Source organism: Phyllostomus discolor, chromosome 13 (assembly GCF_004126475.2).
Source record: "Phyllostomus discolor isolate MPI-MPIP mPhyDis1 chromosome 13, mPhyDis1.pri.v3, whole genome shotgun sequence".
In the NCBI taxonomy this organism is placed as follows: domain Eukaryota; kingdom Metazoa; phylum Chordata; class Mammalia; order Chiroptera; family Phyllostomidae; genus Phyllostomus; species Phyllostomus discolor.
The window spans coordinates 5,684,705-5,703,347 of record NC_040915.2 but is presented as its reverse complement, the minus strand read 5'-3'; the positions used below and the strand labels follow the sequence as shown (position 1 = coordinate 5,703,347).

The 18,643-nt window shown below is 38.9% G+C and overlaps 1 protein-coding gene across 9 annotated transcripts in view; it reads right to left on the bottom strand.

Moving 5' to 3' along the window:
- CDC42SE2 (CDC42 small effector 2) overlaps nt 1-18,643 on the bottom strand; it is a 107,254-nt gene that overhangs the window by 73,787 nt on the left and 14,824 nt on the right. For 5 of the 9 annotated variants that reach the window (XR_004900577.1, XR_004900576.1, XM_036014838.1 and 2 more), the window contains exon 2: nt 4,226-4,392. The exons of 1 other annotated variant lie outside the window; for it this stretch is intronic. The gene's annotated coding sequence lies outside the window, so the exon portion shown is untranslated. The remainder of the gene's footprint in view (nt 1-4,225; nt 4,393-18,643) is intronic. 3 more of the 9 variants (XR_004900579.1, XR_004900578.1, XM_036014840.1) reach the window with 1 other exon arrangement.

Here is an 18,643-nt window from a genome sequence, read left to right as displayed (position 1 = left end):
AACAAAGTACAATAAACTTATTTTTAAATGCATAAAAATGAATTGACCAGAGAGGTAAGAGGTTTACAGACTACCAAAGATTAAAAGTTGAAGTGCAATATAAGCAGGTAGAAATAATTGAGCAATGTTTAGTTTGTAGCACTTATGACATGGAAACAATTCACACATTAAAACCTGGTCTAAGTAGATGTCAAAACAGAATTTTTAAAAATTCTTAATAAAACAAAAGTAAATTAATCTCACATTTTATTTCTAAAGAATACTAAGAGGCTGGCTTCATGCTCAGTGGTGAAACATGATAAATATCCAGTTAATGTCAGCATTTAGTGAAACACTAGATACATTAAATTCATAAACAAGACAAGATGTTCGTTATAATCGCAATGTTCTAGAAGTTCTAACCAATGCAATTAGTAAGTGCCATTAAGAGATATAAAATCTGGAAAGGATAAAGCAAAATTATGTTTAGTTACAAATAAGGACAGCATTCCCAGAAAAGCTAAGTGAATTGGATATAAGACTATTAGAAATACTAAGTGAATTTAGTTAAGTTAGCTGATTAGACTTAAGAGAAAAAATCTTCCAAATGTTAACTGCACACAGGTGAGTTTGCGCAGCACATCACACAAAGAGGCTGTGCAGCCATGGGTAAGGGCACAGGCAGAGCCAGGCGGACATGGGTCAGAACTTCAACTCTACTGCTCCTTAGCGGCATAAGCCTTGATAAAGCCATCTAATGTCTCTACATTTTCTCAAGTGTAAAAAATGGTAACATAAATGTTGAAAAGTACACAGAGCCTGGCATTTAGTAGTTCAAGTAATGTGAAGTAGTATTATTGATATTATTAATAAAAAAAACACGTGTCCCTTCCTTAAGTAAAAAGATATATTAAATATACAGCATATATACTATATTAACCTTTCCAAAATCCAAAGAATCTTGAAGGTTCAATACATATCTGGCCCCAAAATTTTCAATAAAGGATTGCAGTCCTGTGCATTTCTAATGTCTTCTTAGGGATAAAAAGAGATTAATAAGAACTTTCATTATTTTTTTTAAGTCAGCCAGATCCCAGGCTGCCCACACTATGTTTTACAGTTCTAGAGATGCCAGTGGTTCAACAGGAGTCCCCACCAAAGAGCTAATCCACACTCCTTTTCTTCTAGAACCCTAAACTCCGTTAATAAGAACCTAGTCATTAGCAAGACTGTTCACTTAATATCAGCCTCTTCTAGATGATAAGCTCCATTAGCAACAGCGGGACTATGCATTTGTTTACCACCTTAACTCTTATACTTGAATTCTTATATCAGTGACCTGTAGTACCTGTCACCTTGTATATCTGTATCAGAGACCTACTTGCTTAATTCACAATTCGAGTTTTAGTAAATCCCTTGAGTTATTATACAGTGCTGAATGGGTGGTAACAAAGATACATCAGTTAGGATGTTTTATCTACATGTAACATAAAATCCAAAGCCATCTGAATTAAGGAAAGAATTTACTGTCTCAGGTAACTGAGAAGTCTAGTGGTATACTATCCTGGGGCAAGACTTGACTGGGGGCATGGTTTTCCTCTGCACTACTCCTCCTGTGCTGGCTTCTTATTCAACTGTCTGTCCCAACTATTCTGATTAGAAAACTAATCAGAAGACAGCCGCCAGGAATTTAATGACTGTACACTTTCAGGCTGACATTCAGCAGAAAAAAAATAAGTGCCTTTATCCCAGCATTTATTTCCAGCAAATGTCCTAAGGTCATTCTGATTGATCTGGCCTGGATAGCACACTTGCCATGACGGCCTTAGGTTGACACACACATTCCACTGCTACAATCTCTTCATAACATATATCAAAAAAAAAAAAACACATGAAAGCTGGCCTTAGTGATTTCAATCTTTTATATTACTAAATAATGCTATTACGGAATTAAAATTAATGAGTCAAGCACATCATACAACTTCCCATCTTCTTCAAGTTATTCCCCCATATTTTAAGCACAACCCATCAAGAAAAAAAGTAAATCCTTCCCTGAGTGTGAATCACTTTTTTTTTATTGATTGGTTTGAGAAAGGGAGGGAGAGGGAGAGAGACAGAGAAAGAGACAGACAGGCAGGTGTGCACACATCGATTTGTTGTTCCCATGTCAATTCTTGTATGTACCCTGACCAGAGATCAAACCCACGACCTTGGTGTGTCAGGATAATGTTCTAACCAACTGAGCTAACCGGCCAGGGCTGAATCACTCTTTGAAGGGTCCAGAATGTGTTACCAGATTACAACACAAGTTTCTGATTCTCCTTAACAGAACAGACAGCAACAACATACATTTTTCAGGAAGAAAACAGAGGCTCTTATTCTTCTTTTTAAAAGATTATAATAGCAGAATTTAAAGAAAAGATAGAATAATACATGAATATCTTAAGGGGGAAAAATGGTTTTGTTTCATAGAGTTTTGAAATACAAGCAACTAAATAATCCATCTTGTAACTCAAGACTGCTCTCACCAGATACTAGATCACCACCAAACTTCCTTCTGCCCTGGAGGTGCCACACCACCGCCACCATGGCAGCCCCCTCAACACACAATTAGATCTTAAGAACAGAGCAAATAGGTACTCTTTAGGCAGGTTTTTGTGAATGCACATTCTAAAGCCAAACAAATTAATCTTTATTATGCTTCTTACTATCCATGTCCTTCATTCCTATAATCAGCACAGGAAAGAGAGGGTAAACTATTCTGTTTTGCAACAGAGAAGAATGCAAAATTTATTAGATTGAAAGCCAATATGCAAATATATAGGACAGGAGCTGATTTTCATGGTAAAGTTGAACTAACACAGAAGGCTAAATCCAAACATCATTTTTAGAGGTGAACTAACCACTTGAAAATGGTGGCACACCAATCATCTTAAATCAAAAGCAAAACTTCACTCACAATTCTAGAAGGAAGCAGTGTGGTTAAAGAACGAGAATTAAAAGAAAATCTCTATAACTATTCAATTATGTGGACTGGTTTTTTAAATACTGTTCAAATAATTTTATTCAATAAATACACACCTGGTGGCGTTATTAAGAAAACAGCACTAGCACTAGGCACAGTAAGGATATAAACACAACCCCTGACTTCACAAAGTGTATAATGTGCCACGAAGGCAATATACACAAACATTGCCAGACAGCACAGAACACCGCAAGCAGAAATGCGTGTGAGACAAAAAGGCAATGAGTAATTGGAAAGGGGAGAAATCAAACGAATCAGAGCGATTTCCGCAGTAAGTAACAGAGCGTCTAAGGGCAAAATTGCTTAAACAATAAGGAAATTGATTCTCTCACATAGCAAGGATCCCACCATTAGGGAGGTTCTATTAAATGGGGTTCCACCCAGTTCTAGTCTCTGCATGTCTCTTGCCTCTGCCCTCTTTTACGGAAGGGCATCACCTCCAGGCTAGTAGCCAAGGTGAACACGGAAGCTACAAATGTTACATCCGGCTAAAACAAGCTCTAGGAAGAGGGATCATCTCTTTCTCAAAAGTAAAAAATCAGCCCTGGCTGGTGTGGCTCAGTGGATTGAGTGCCAGCTTGTGATCAAAGGGGTCACCTATTCAATTCCCAGTCAGGGCACATACCTGGGTTATAGGCCAGGTCCCCATGGGGCGGGGGGGCGGGGGGGGGAATGTGAGAAGCAACCACACATTGCTATTTCTCTCCCTCTCTTTCTCCCTCCCTTCCCCCTCTCTAAATAAATAAATAAAAATGTTTTTTTAAAAAGTACAAAATCCTTTTCCAGGAGCCTCTCACAGACTTCCCTTTCATTCCCCATTGGCTGAATCTGGGTCTCATGCCCATTCCTAAAACAATCACTTTCAAAGGCAATGAAACCTACCATAACCAAGATCAGAACAGATGCTGGTAACTATTAAGACCATCACTTCAGTGCTGGCTGAATATTTCAAGGAAGACAGGCCTTGAAGGTATGATTTGGACTAGTGGAAAAAAACAGAACAAAAAAACAGAGACAAAGGAAGGGATGTGCCTAACTGAAGAAGAAAGCAAAACTGCAATGATACATAAAACACGTTGCTAGGGACAAAGAATTCTCTTACACTGGACCGCTGTCATTCTCACCCAAGAGTTAACAGTCAGTAAATGCTAGGAATGTAGGAGGAGCAGTGCTCTTTTTAAGGAAAGGATTTAAGTTCTCCGTGGGGGTATTCAGACTCACCACTCCTTATCAATAGTCACCCACTCAGCTGTCTCTGGGTTGGAAACATTCCACATTATGCATAGAGATGACTGCAGACTCACTGTCAGTAGTTGTTCCTTGAAGGTGTCTTCTCACTTGGGTTGAGGTTTCACTCAAAAATCCACAGACTCACAACTGGCCCTTATCTGCAAATGAAAGCATACAATCAGGAGGCAAAAAGTTGCAGGACACAATTCTTGTCCCCCACCTATAATTAATGATTCATATGAAAACTGAACTTAAAACACCAGATTCATTAAGTGCCCTGTTCAAACTAAGCAACCTGTATTTCAAAGGTTGTGATGTACTTATTACAGTTACCACCCTTCCCCCATCTATGTACATTTATCATAGTGTCCAGAGTATACCAAATGCAACTCTTACCAAAGCTTTGCCCGCTGGGCAGAATCCAACACATTTGTTTAGTGGACCCACAAAAGGCGGCCTACACAGCATGTTAAAAGATAGCTACCTACATGTATATATCAGAGGACAACATAAAAATCATGATTTCTGACGTCTCCTGGGAAAAAAAACAGAAGATGGGCAATTATGGGCCCATGTCTGCACATGGAAACCCTGGGTCAGAGCTGATTAGCACCGAGTCCTTCAGCTGGGATGGGGTGCGCAGTGCCCCGCAGGCGTCGTCACCTCTCACTCGAGGGCTCGGCCATCTGTCTGGCCCTGTTGGCATTTGAGCTAGCAAACTGTGCTACTTACTTATGATAGCTCGCAGGGAACGTTGATTACTATCAAAGCCAAGCACGTTTTTCACCTTGAGGACACAACACAGCACAGGGATAACCACAATGGCTTTGGGGTCACAGGGCCCTGGGTTTGAGCTCAAGTTCTACACACGACTAGCTGTGTGGCCTCAGGCCTATTATTTACAAGTCTCCAATTAAACATATAAGCACTTAACACACAAAAAAAACAGATCTAAAATCTAGTGTGTTCAAGCTAAACTGATAATCCAAAATCCACTGCTTCTTAAGACTTTTTCATCTAAATAAATCAGTGATACATGTAGTTAGTTCTCAAGTCTCAAATCTCCAAGTCCTTATCAAATACCCTCCCTCACACTCCCAGAAACCATCACCTAGGCAGTTAATTTTCTCTCTAAAATACGTAATTTGGATATATTCTTAGAATCCCACTTTTTAAAAAAACCTTAAAAACAAACAACAATTCCTGTCTCAGAATCACTTTCCTGAAATTACTTATAAATTCAACTATTTAAATAATGGTAGATTGAAATTTCAAAGTTCCATATTAGGAGGAACATTACTATTTCATTAAAAGAAAATGGAGACAAAATGCTGGCGATGACACACATCACTCCTGGCAAGGTGCCTTGACACACTCACATTTTGTAAGCTCACGTTTACTCAAATCTAAACTGAAAATGAACCCATTGTGCTTAGTCTGAAAGACAATTAGAATTAATAAGTGAGTTTGGGAAAGTTACAGGATTTACAAGATCGATACCCCAAAACAGTATAAAACAATTATTCAAAGAACAAATCAAACTGAAATTCAAAATAACTGTACAGTGTACCAGAAGATAATTAGGAATAAGTTATCAATTGGTGTGCAAAGAAGACAAATAAATGCACACATTATGATTCAATACATCTATACATAACAGGTCAATTAATTTTTCACAGAGGTGCAAAGACAGTTCAGTGGGGAAAGGACAGCATTTTCAACAAATACAGCTGGAATGACTGCATATCCATACCTTGTAACATAAGAAAATTAACTCAAAATGGATCATGGACCTAAAAGGCAAAACCTAAAATTATGCAACTTCATGAAGAAAACATAAGGGAAGATTTTTGTGGCCTCGGCTCAGACAAAGATTTCTAAAGCTACGACACAAAAGCATGGTACATAAAAGACAAAAGTGAAAACCAGAACTTCATCAAAATCACTAATGTCTACTGTTGTAAACACAGTGAAGCCACATACTGGAAGAAAGTATATGAGAATCACATTATCTGAAATTAAACTTGTTTCCAGAATATAAGAAGAACTCTCAAAACTCAATAATGGAAGCCTCAATTTAAAACAGGAACGAACGACCTGAACACATTCTTCTCCACTGATGCACACACAGCAAATAAGCACATGAAAGTCAGTCAGTCTACCATCACTACTCACGAGGAAAATGCAGGCAACAGAAAGGGTATGGAGCCACAGGAAGTAACTCTCGTGTTGTTGGTGAGACTGTGAAATAGTAAAACCACTTTTGAATACAATCTGGAAGTTTCTTAAAATACTAAACACAGACATACCAGACAATGCAACCATTCCATTCCCAGGAACTTACGTAAGGGAAATTAAAGTGTATGTCCACAAAAGACTGTCTAAAGCAGCTTTATCTGTAATTGCCAAAAACTGTGATACAACCCAACCGTCCATCAGGTGACTCAATAAAGGGTGGTGCAACCCTGGCTGGTGTAGCTTAGTGGATTGAGTGTGGGCCTGTAAAGCAAAGGGTCACTGGTTCAATTCCCAGTCAAGGCACATGCCTGGGTTGCAGGCCAGGTCCCCAGTAGGGGACACATGAGAGGCAACCACACACTGATGTTTCTCTCCCTCTTCCTCCCTTCCTTCCCTTCTCTCTAAAAATAAATAAAATCTTTTTTAAAAAAAAAAAAACTAAACAAATAAAGGGTGGTACAGTGGTCTTCTGTCCATGTGGGATATCTTCCAAGACCCCCAGTGGATGCCTGAAAGCATAGACAGTACTGAACCCTATGTAGCCTATGCTTTTTCCTATGCATGCATATGTATAATAAAGTTTAATTTATAAATAAGGCACAATAAGTGATTAACAACAATAACTAATGTGGACGCTGGACAAAGGGATGAATAATGTGTCAAGCAGGAATAAATGGAACAGCACGAGATTTCATCATACTCAAAATTGAACTCAATTTTAAACTTATGAATTGTTTATTGCTGGAATCTTCCATTTAATACTTTTGGACCATAACTGATCGTGAGTAACTGAAACCACGCAAAGCAAAACCACGATAAGGGGGATTACTATAGCTGTTCAGTGTATTGCTACTTGCACTAAAAAATAGTAAACTATTATACATTCATTAACATGGTTGAATCTCAAAATAAGTGTGCTAAGAAGCCATACCAAGTATATACTATAGAATCCATTTAAAATTCTACTCTCTAGTAATAGAGAGTTCTGCTGATTGCCCCTTCCATTTTTTCCTTCCCCTGACCTAAAAGAAGCCTGAACTCTGTATTTGCTTGAGACAGATTTAAGAAACTAATAGGGCTCCCATCTTCTCACCTGGTGCCTTCCCAATCAATAAAGCTTTCCTCACCCCAAACTCTAATGTTCTGAGTTTTGGCCTTTCAAAAGTCAGGCACACAACTTTGGACCAGTAGCAGGAACTCAAACAAACCCATTCCCAAGAGCAATGAAAAAAACATACGTCCACACAAAGAAAACGGGCTAAAGGAGACAGCACGGGACAGCAGTTAAGAAAACAGGCTCAGGAGTCAAACAGTCAAAGCCTGAATTCTGGTTCTGCCACTTACTGTGAAATGGAAATAATTAATAAGGCCAAGTATGGTTCACGTTAGGATACTACAGTAAAAGGCCCAGAATATGATCTAATACAAAGCTAGCCTTTGGAAGTATGGCTATCTGAAGGGGAACTGTGTTTAATATATGATGTAACATTATGACAGTAATTTCCTTAATAATATTCCAGAAAAAAAATTTAAATACACACCCCCTCACAGCAACTGCAGTACAATGCAGTGTTTGAGTTTACTTGGATTTTGCTTATGGTCAGTATCAGGTTATTTCATTCATTTGGATTCTGATTGCCATGGAAAATTACGGACAAGATATTTTACCTTCCTGAGATTTGGTTTCCTCATCAAAGATAAATGAAGACAATGCTACTTATCTCACAGGCTTATTGTAAGAATGTAGTAAGATGTATAAAATGTTTACATAGTACACTGCTTTGCACATATTTGTTACATAATTACAATATCTATTGTAACTAGAGTGACCATTCGCCCTTATTTACTTGTAATAGTCCCAGTTTATGAAGGTTTCCACAATGTAATTACTATAGTTATCTCCCTTTCCCTGTCAGTATGTCCCAGTTAGGATGATGAATTATATGGTCACCCTAATTTATAACTGAAACACTTTCAAGATTTTCTCCCTACTAAGTTCTTCATGCTCTGTATTCCCTTTTAGTGGCATTACCTCTTTGCTCTCCAATTCACAATCCCCCTTCTCCAAACACACGCAGAGTCTTGGGCTCTCGTTACCTGCTCATCCAGGTGCCTGGTGAACTCGATGCTTCAAACCAGGTTCTTCTGTGGTCCCATACTCCTCAGCAATGTCAAGTTTCCCAAACCTACTCTTTCTCTGAATTCCAGAATAAAACCTAGTGACCTAAAAATACTACCACTACCAACAGTGGATTAAAATTCTAGCTCTTTTTAGGGATGTATCTATGACAGACAATGCCTTAACTCAAAGTAGAGAGTCTCTAATAACGTGACTGTCAGATGCTGTGGCAGCTGATTAGGAAAGACCATGAGAGGACCATTTTCACTCCTAAATCAAACAATTTTGTTGGGTTTCCACTGAATGAGTGTATTAGACCAGCCTTGATTTCCTTACTCTTTGCTGGTTCCCAATAATCCGGTCACAACAATGGCTGGCAGCTCAAATATCAGATAGCAGTTCTTAAGGAAAGAACTTGCCCCCCTTTCACTCTGTAAATGCTCCCCTGGGTTACTTCTATCACTACCCTGAGTCCAGCTATTATATGTATAGTGATGATAGCCAAATCTACATTTCCAGCCAAAGCTCCGCAGCCAGGGGTTTCCCACCTGACCTCACATACCCAACAGAGCACCCCCACCTGGACGTGCTGCCTCTGCCTCAGGTGGAACTGAGCGCCACTGCTTCCCCACCCCTCCTCTACTCCAAACCCATTCACTTCATTTACATTAAATTCTCTTATCCAGTCCCCCAAACCAAAAATGAGACTATTATCCTTGACACCTGCCTTTCCATCTCTTCCCCCACAGCCAAATAACAATCAAATTCTCTTAACTATTTTTCCAATCTGTCTCTGTTCCCAATACCAGAGTCACACTACTCAAGGTCTGGGCACCACCACCGTAACTAAAAAATAGCCTAACAGCTGCTAACTGATCTAGTCACGGATCTCAGCACCTCCCACTCCTTCCCTTTTGGGCTAAAATGATCCTTTTAAAATCAATGCCTGCTTTTGTTCTCTTTTTCTAACTTAAAACTCCCTTTAATGACTCACTGTTATCCTCAGGAACAGTTCAGTTCTTTAATACAACATCTAAGGGCCCTTATGATTGGGTCCCCCCCCCCATTCTCTTCAATCTCATTTACAGCCACTTCTACTCAATGTCCAATAATTGTGCCAACCACCCACTCAATTTCTTTCCTGTTTCTCAAAAACACCAGGCTTGTTCTCTTGTTTACAAGGCATCACACTTGCCATTCACCTCTGCCTAGCATATTCTTCAGAACTTAATATATGGCCATCACTTCCCTCCTATGTGAGACACTCTTCCAAAGCATTGTGCTGAAACCGGAAAAGTCAGTGTTTGAACTGCCTGTTACTTCCAGAACTGGTAAGTAGAGACAAGGGTTGAATCTGTATAGGCACTTAATTCAGAAGACCAATGATCTGAGATAACAGCGGGTTAAGTACCCTCAAATACCACCTTAACATCTTATTTTAAGCCAACACTTTTATAAGGAAAAGAGGGGGTAGATAAGGCATTTAGAAAAGAGGGGGCAAACCGGCAGGATTTTCCTAGTACTTCTTTATCTGTTGGTCAACAATTCATTATCTGAACACAATGGCCAGATAGCATCTCCATTGCTTGCAGACCCCCTGGGGCGCAACAGCTGAATTGCTTGTTGACATCATGAAGTCATTCATTCCGTCCAGTTCCTGAAATGACAGTCTTCCACTGGCATTAATCACTTAAGCCTATCAACTAAGGCTAAACTCTTGAGTTACCCTATCAATGTGCTTCCCTTCAGGACACTTACATTGCCAGGGTTATCAAGCCTGGCTGCAGGGGAAACTTGGGCCCAGAATTTCAGATTCAAAAGTTCAGGAAAATGGTAAGCTGTTTCAAGTGCCATATCTTAAGTGACATTAATAAACTAGGAGGCAGGCTTTCTGAAAATTGTGTCACATAATCAAGAGTTAAGGAAACTACAGAGATGCAGCCTAGCAAAAAGCAGAGGTGGAAGATACAGCAGACTTCCGACACGTGTAGGCCCTAGCGTACAGAATGTGAAAGAGGAAGCAGATTTCCTGTGGGTTGTCGAACAGGGTAAAACGAAAATCACCAGGTAGAAGTTTCAGGAAAGCAGTATTTTGTTTAAAAAAAAAAAAAAAAAAGACAAACCACCTAAAAGTACAACTGCCCCTGAAAACATAATGGGATGTCTAGAAAAGTGGTGAATTCACAGTCACAAGAGGTTCTAAAGACCAGGAGCACTGGACAGATTCCTGCATTTGGGAGAATGTCAGACTTGACAGTACCTACAGTCCCAATCGATTCCAAGATTCTGAGGTAACAAAGTGAACCGTGTGGCCTCTCTGGCTCCGTGCTCAAGCCTGTGTTCTCCCCTGGCCTGCAGGCTAGTAGCCCCGCTTTGTCTTGCATGCAGACATGCTAATCATTAGATGGAATTCTGCGTGTGGCTTGAGTTTTCCAAAAACAGCCCCTCCCATTTCCCCTGTCTGACCTAAAAGAAGCCTGAACTCTACAGTCTCTTAAGGTGGGTTTGAGGATTAGGTCCCCATCTTAGTTGGCATCTTCTTGATCAACAAGCCTTCCTTACTCCAAATTTGGTCCTTTGAGATTTGGTCTTTTTGAAGTACACAGACTTTGGACCTCTATGACACAAATTCATAAATATTTTAAATATGACTAGGTAGCAGCTCAATTAAAGCACATTACCCCAGCCCATCCTAAAATAAACATAAGGTCCTAAGACATGAGATTTAACTGCCTGTTTTACAAAGAAATCAGAAGAATTAATATAAAGATAGCTAAATACATTACATTTTCCCACATTAATGAACTTTCTAAAAAAATTATTTCCAGTAAGATTCCAAGTAGGGAGCGTGTCCTAGTTTATCTGATTCTGTATGAAAAGCCAGAGAGAAAACTAGACACCAATTGTCAATTTACGCAGAGAGAATGCTGATTTCCCAAGGGGTAAAATGACATCAACAAGGCTTCCTGAGGATGTAATAACTTTTACAAAGACTTTGTAAATTAATCAATACTTGGCTTCTGATTTATACATAAGGAAGAAGGAAACACAAGGAAGAATTTTAAAAGGTTTCCCAATGTTTTACAGAATTAGAATGGCAATGTTTTTAAAAAAAAATCCACAGAGAACAGGACTAAATAAAAACTCTGTGCTCTCTGTCTCATACTTGATTTCACCTTGAGGTTAAACTGATCTGGAAAGAAGCCATTTTGCACGACAGAGAACAAAAATGCAAAAAGGGAAATGTAAGGTATCTATCCTCACTGCATGACTTTTTTAAGAATCACATAAAAATGTCTAGTCACTGTCATCTGTTTTTGTTTTTTGTTTTAGAGAGAGAGGAAGGAAGGGAGAAAGAGTGAGAGAAACATCAATCAGTTGCCTCTTGCATGTGTCCACACTGGGGACCGCACCCACAATCCAGACATGTCCCCTGACTGGGAATCAAACTAGTGACCTTCTGCTTTGCAGGACAACCCCCGACCAAGTGAACCACACCAGTCAGGGAGGTCACTGTTATCTTTAACTCAGTACTGTTTAAAATCACCATATTTTTATTTTATAACACTTAAAGAAGAGGTATTTTATTTTCATTAAAACACTTAGCTTTTTTTTTAAGATTTTATTTATTTATTTTTAGGGAGGGAAGGCGGTGGGGGGGGGGGGGGAGAGAGAGAGAGAAACATCAATGTGCGGTTGCTGGGGGTTATGGCCTGCAACCCAGGAATGTACCCTGGCTGGGAATTGAACCTGGGACACTTTGGTTCCCAGCCCATGCTCAATCCACTGAGCTATGCCAGCCAGGGCTAAACCACTTAGCTTTAATAAATATGCTGTACTCATTTATTTTATTCAGGGAGTGGAATAATCTTTATACCCACAGGAAAAATTTTCTAGTAAGACATTTTAAAAATACTCATAAAACATTATTCACCTTTCCATGCAACTTTTCACAATACTACTGCATATATGGAAGGCTGTAACAGGGAAGCCACTTAAACTAAGTTGAATTGCGTTCTTCCACCTTCCTACTCCCTACTCCCTAAAAAGATACATTACAGCCCCAACCCCCAGGACCTCTGAATGTGACCTTGTTCGGAAACAGGGCTGTTACAGATGTAATTAGGTAAAGGCGTGATACTCGAGTAGGGTGGGCCTCTAATCCAGTGTAGTGGGCATCCTCATGAAAAGCCAGCTGTGTGAAGACAAGAAGACAGCAGGAGGAACTCCCAGGGTCAACTGGGCGTGGGGCCGACTGCCAGCACACCACCCGAGGCTGGGAGAGGCAAAGACTCATCCCCTACGGGTTCCGGGGGAGCATGACCCTGCTGACACTTTGACTGTGGACTTCTAGTCTCCAGAACTATGACAACACATTTCTGTTTGTGACATTTCTTTGTGGCAGCCCTAGGAAATCAATACACCTTCCATTTAACCAGAAGAGTGAAAACAGTCACATGAATCGAAATGTTACAATCATGATCACTACAATCCGTTACCCAATCAAAACTGGATTTGGCCTTGTACTGGAATGCTCAGCATCAGCAACTTCTCCAGAAATGAACTCACCCTTCTATTGAATATCCCATTTACTCACTATCTAGGCCAGTAGGTTTTATACATGTGTATGTTTTCCCATCATTTTCTAATTGGGTAATCAGTCTCCATATTTTCATTTTATATCCCATTTATTTACTCATCTAAGGAGTGCATATATACACAGCAAAATGAAACAGTACCTCACTTTCACTTGCCTGTCCATGAATCATCCTGTCTTCCACTCCAAGATCACCATCATCAATAGTTTATGTATCTTTCCACTGAGATCTATGCATTTATTAAAAATCATGCTGCACTTTTATCACTTTATGTATTTTGAGAGATCATTCTGTAATGCACTTATATTTTTATTAGTTGTACAGTATTCCACTCTATTGATGCATCATAATATATTAACCAATCCCCTACAGATGGATATTTAGGTCGCTGCCAATATTTATCTTTATCACAAATGGTTAAAATGGCTATCTTTTTAGTATCTTTTTGTTGAGCCCTTTCTTTGCCATCCTATTTGTAACTGCGATCTCCTATTCCTTATCTGGTGGTCCCCATCTTGCACCTTTTTCCTCGCAGCACTTTGAGTTATCTGGCTTTCTATATGTTTTACTTCTTGTTTGTCTTCACCAACTAGATTGTAGGCTCTATGAAAACAGATTTTGTCTCTTTAGTTTGCAAAAGAACTCCCTATTACCTAAGTGCCTGACACATAGCTAATGCTCAGTATTTATTGAATAACTGAATGTTTTTATTTACTCCTACAAAAGAAAAAAAAGCATAAGAGATACAACACAGCTTCTCTTTAAGGTAAAATAAATCATAGCTCCCCAATTGAGCAGTATTTGTCCTCTTTGTCTTGTATTTTCCATAGTGTCAAATAAGATTGTTGTACTCTAGTTTGATCCAGATTTTATATAGTCTGTGAACCCAGGAGTGTATCCATTTAAAACAGTCTATTGGACCAAAGATGATGTTTCCTGGTCTTTCTGAATATTAACTCAAATAGTAGGTACTTCGTGGAGTCTCTGAACCCTTGTATGTAGTGGCCATCCTGAAATGACAGTATCTTAACATGCAATTTCTTCTACCAGCTGTGCATTTTCAGTCAGCAAAAGAATGACTCAGTGTGGTATTATTTCTGGTAAATGCAGAGGGCGCGGAAATCTCAACTTATGGTATTTTGCTGTGTGTAATGTGTCCCCTGTATTAACGCACACCCACGTTTTGTGTGCATTATACGCGGGATTATTATACCCGTGCCATGTAACCATTATACCTATGTACAACACGCATCCTTGTTTTTCCTTCAAAAATTTGTACAAAAAAGTATGCATTATCCATGGCAAAATATGGTATTTTGAGAAAGTTGATGTATGTTTAACTCGTCCCAACTGCCTTTATAAGGAAACAGGGCAAGTGGGGTCATTCTTTTGCAAAGGGATCAGTCTGCACTTCCATCAGGGCCTGGCATACTAGGACCTCAGAGTAAAGTGGTTGCCAACAAACTATCCATTGGGAAGGGTAGAGATGAGTATTTTAGAAACATAAGTTCTTACTCATTTTTAGATTGCTAAAAATCTAATAAATCTGCAAATTATACTATAAAAATACCTTTATGTTCAACTGTTCAACATTCAAATTAGCAAGTATATATATTATTCAGTATGATGATCTTTACTTTGAAGAAGCTTAGAAATAGTTTATTCCAAGAAAACACAAGAGAATGATTCCCTAGTGAATTTAATTCCACACACTTCTGCATATATAAATCTTATCTGTTACCAAGTGCCAAATAACCCCAAAACTTAGCAAAGGAATCATTAGGAAAGTTCCTGGGGGCAAAAACAGCACTTTGAAGGGTTCTTTGTGCTTGAGGAGAAGGGGAAAGATAACATATAAAATTTGCAAGATAACTTAGATGTAAAGGACAATCTTGAGCTTAAATGCATTTTGAAAATTGTATTTCTAAACAAGATAACAATTTGTATGATTTTAAAAGACAGTTATGGCCATAAAACAGTAATCTGGAGATTTCCTTTTTAATGAGAAAAAGGAGCATGCTTAGGCTGCTCGAAAAGGCTTTCCCCACGCCTGAGAGACTTTTACATTAGCCTGTCTTTTGTTCCAGTATGTTTAAGGCTTTCTTTTTTATAGTAAAGTCTGGAAAATTGGGTATTTATCTTGGTATACAGTATGGGGTAGAGATCAAGGGTTTTCTTTCCCCTCATTTCTGTATTTTGGCAATTGGCAATCATTTCCATAAATTCTGATTACTGGGTTCACTGGTCTGTAGAGTACTTTTTATGAAAACCATGCTGGCTTCACCATAAAGGTCAGTTATACAGTTTGTCAAAACAAAGCTTTCAGGCAAAATAAAAAGGTATATAAGACAATTTACTTGAAAGAATAAATACACAATACCAATTAAAGCAGAAGGTAAGCTGTTCCCCTTAACTCAAGGGTCTTCTGCGAGGTTTGATACTTTCCAGAGGGTCACAGATCTGAACAGCTTCAAGAAAACCAATGTCATGATCTCCAGCTACTCTTTCCTAAAGCTGACGTGCGCCGGCATCACTCGTTCTCTTTTTCTACCTCCCCTCCACAGCACCTTTTCTACGTTATGGGGGAAAGTCATACTTCTTATCTCAAACTTCCATATGGTACATACTTTGCTTCAAGAAACCATCCAGACACCAAATGGGTAACTGGGAGGTAAGGTCTCCTGTGAGCATAGCGAGAATCACCCAACAAACTTGTGGCAAGAATCCTTGTGTAATCAATCAATCAATCAATCAATCAATCAATGTAAGATTTAGAATTTGGAAGTGGAAGCAACTGTCCGGCGGTTGTCCAGTGCAGGTGTTGCCAAGTTCATTAAAATTGGAAAGGTCAGTTTCTGACAAGAAAACACACCCAACTTGGTTGGTGTGACAACAAGGACTAAAAAGTGTTACAGCAATACTTTCCTTTAAGGTGAATAGGCAGGACAGACAGGGCCAAGGTTTAGGCAATGTATTCTTTAAAAACATATACAACATACAGTACTCCAGAAATTATATTTTATGCAACTTTTTCACTTAAGATGCAAAAATTTAGGTGTCAGTTCTGAAATATAGAAAAGGAGGTACAAAGTTTCTCAAAAAAATTTTAGAGGGCACATGCACAAAACATTGAAAGATTACACTAACTTGCTGACACAGAGCAGCGGTGCTCCAGAACTGGAACTAACCAGAGCAGCAACAGGGCGCCATCGGCTCTTCAAAGAGTCAATCTGGAGAGCAGCTGTGGGGGAGGGGGGAATGGGGACCAACGCTTCCATTTCGGTGCCCCCAAATGCTCAGACCAAACCTAATTCCTTGCTCCAGGTAGTCAACAGGTATCCTTAAAGCAGAGTTAAATTTCCAGGTCATCCTAACGATCTGTCTTACAAACAACAGTTGCCAACTGAACCTACACCCCCAGCTTACTCTCAAATGCTTACTAGTGAAGAACAACCTACGTTACAATATTTGGAAGTTATTTAGCATAAGGTTCTTTAATAAGATGCTCATCATACTGAAAATACTCAACAATCTGACATGAAATATAAGAGATATATATACATGTATTTTCTGATAGAAAAGCACACTGACTTGCACTCTCTCTCTCAAAACTTTATAAGGAAACAAAATGTTTAGAAAGTTTAATATCAAAAAAACATACAACTTTTCATTCTATATTATAAGGGGAAAGCTGTAATTACTAGCTCATGCATCCTTTTTATTTTTTAAGGATTTTACTTATTTATTCTTAGAGAGAGGGGATGGAAGGGAGAGGAACACTGACTGGTTGCCTCTCACACAGGACTCAACCCAGGCACGTGCCCTGACCAGGGGGTTGGACCGGTGACCTTTCACTTTGCTGGAAAATGCTCAACCAACTGAGCAACACCAGTCAGGGCTCATACATCCTTTTTAACGATTTCCACAGCTTCTCCAATATTAACAAAATAACAAACTGAGGCAGCATGTAGGAAACACTTAAATTATGTATTAATTCAATTCCATAGAAACCCAGCAATTAGGACAAAAAGTAAGATTTTACAGTTACATCCTTTGGCTATATTTCACCGATTCAATCTAGAAAGAAACACACTGCAGTTTCTACAAACACTAGTTTATTTCCAGTTGAAAATATAAGAATTACATCCTGCCTTATGAAAATAAAATAGAATACAACAGAATTGTAAAACAGAAAACATTAGAATTGATGTGCTTCTTTATGAAAAGAGCTCACATTAAAGGAAACAAAAAATTTCTGAACAAATCAAGTCTAAGTTGGGTTTTTTAATCTTACCACCTTTAAAATATACTGCATATAAAGTCTTATCATCTAATAAACAGAAGGCTTCGGCTGAATGTTAGATATGTCAGATTAGTCAAGTAGCACTTGGCATTCACTCTTTCCCACCACTCCCTATAGATGCCTTCCTGTACTTCAGGGACAGGAAGGCTAAAACAAAACCAAACCAAAAAAACTACACATCCCAGAGTTTTCCTTATAGCTAGCATTTGAGACGTAAAGCAGGTTCTCCCAGTAAGAAGGCCTCCTATGAGATTAGGATAGGAAAGTGAGCTGGAAACTCTTCCTATTGCTGATTTAAGTGGTAATGGATGGCACAAAGAAACAAATGATTAGAAGCTGTTACAGTAGTCAAACTCTCCTCACCAGATTTAAAGGCGAGGAGAAACAGTCAGGGCACCAGACTCAGTACTCCAATGACTGGTTCCCAGTTTCAGCTTCCTGCCCTCTCAGCTTCAGTCTTGCTTAAATAAATATATTAGTCTAGTGGTGCTCCTTGGACCCAGGCTCTTCCAGGCCATCCAATGATGTTATAAGTACCAAATTCCTTATACAAAATACCTTTCTGCCTGAAAATCCTAGAGTAGCTTTTTTCTTATAATAAACTCTGACAGATACAGTATTGTTCATTAAGTCTAAAATATGTATTACCTATATTCCTTCACACTTTAGAAGTCAAATACATAAGAATTAGTACTATTCTATACCATAATTATTATATAATTTGAAAATCTGAGGTCCATATAAAGAATTAAAAGTTCTCTTAGTTGTAGTCTGAAATAATTTCATTTATAATACAAGGCCTGTCCAGAAAGTATCCAGCCATCTACTATGAAAAATAGACACATTTATTGAAGAAGATACAAGATACAAGAAACACTGTACATAGGACAATAATGCTTTAGTTCCCTTCAAAGTAGGCACCTTGGGACCTCACTTAGTTCTCCCAATCACCATTAGCTGCCCCACTGTATTTTCCTGAATCCCACTGATGATCTGAAATATTTTCTCTTGCATAGGTGATTTCAGTTTTGGGAACAGCCAGAAGTCACATGACACCAAATCTGGGTGATTTGATGTTTCGCCAAAAGACTGCATGAGATGTGATGCAGGAGCAGGTAGGTGTGTTGTCATAATGAAGCTGCCCATCACCA